Source organism: Fukomys damarensis, unplaced genomic scaffold (assembly GCF_012274545.1).
Source record: "Fukomys damarensis isolate Sample0158 unplaced genomic scaffold, DMR_v1.0_HiC HiC_scaffold_37, whole genome shotgun sequence".
In the NCBI taxonomy this organism is placed as follows: domain Eukaryota; kingdom Metazoa; phylum Chordata; class Mammalia; order Rodentia; family Bathyergidae; genus Fukomys; species Fukomys damarensis.
The window spans coordinates 19,654,901-19,655,608 of record NW_022900949.1 but is presented as its reverse complement, the minus strand read 5'-3'; the positions used below and the strand labels follow the sequence as shown (position 1 = coordinate 19,655,608).

At 39.5% G+C, this 708-nt stretch overlaps 1 protein-coding gene across 1 annotated transcript in view; it reads right to left on the bottom strand.

Moving 5' to 3' along the window:
* Arhgap21 (Rho GTPase activating protein 21) overlaps positions 1-708 on the bottom strand; it is a 79,095-nt gene that overhangs the window by 7,463 nt on the left and 70,924 nt on the right. The window lies entirely within an intron of this gene.

Here is a 708-nt window from a genome sequence, read left to right as displayed (position 1 = left end):
TATTTTTTACAGAAAGATTAAAAATTCAAGTCACACAAAACTCAAAAACTGTATTAAAAGTTTGAATATAAAACTCAGATCCACCTGGAATGACTAAAGAATGGAAGTTCTGTATCCACCTGTGTTAAAACTGGCATGTCATGATTAATATGTTCATTTAAGTTACGTATTTTACAGAAAGATTAAAAATTCAAGTCACACAAAACTCAAAAACTGTATTAAAAGTTTGAATATAAAACTCAGATCCACCTGGAATGACTAAAGAATGGAAGTTCTGTATCCACCTGTGTTAAAACTGGTACATGTCATGAAATTTGTTACCGATAAAATGCACTATTCATTTATTCAATGTAAGTTGTCTAATTTTAACAATATGGCACCCTAAAAATTAAACGTACTTTCGTGATGAGGCACTTTTGTTAGTGATGAAACCAGAAGAACAGCCTCGCTGCGCAGAGTGCCGGCGGTTTTCTGCGGCGAGTGCGGATAAGCTATGCAGTAGTTGCAACCGAGACCGCGCTCCTTCCCACAACTCTCCCAGAGACTTAAATACGTACGTGTTCTTCTGGCTGGGGTACTGCACTGCAAAGCCATTTCACAGTGCAAGATGATGAAACGAGCCCAAACGCAGGCTGCATAATAACAACTCTGGTACAGGAGATATTTACAGAGTTCCGGGGTGGCGGTAACCGGGGAGGCTAGGCCTGG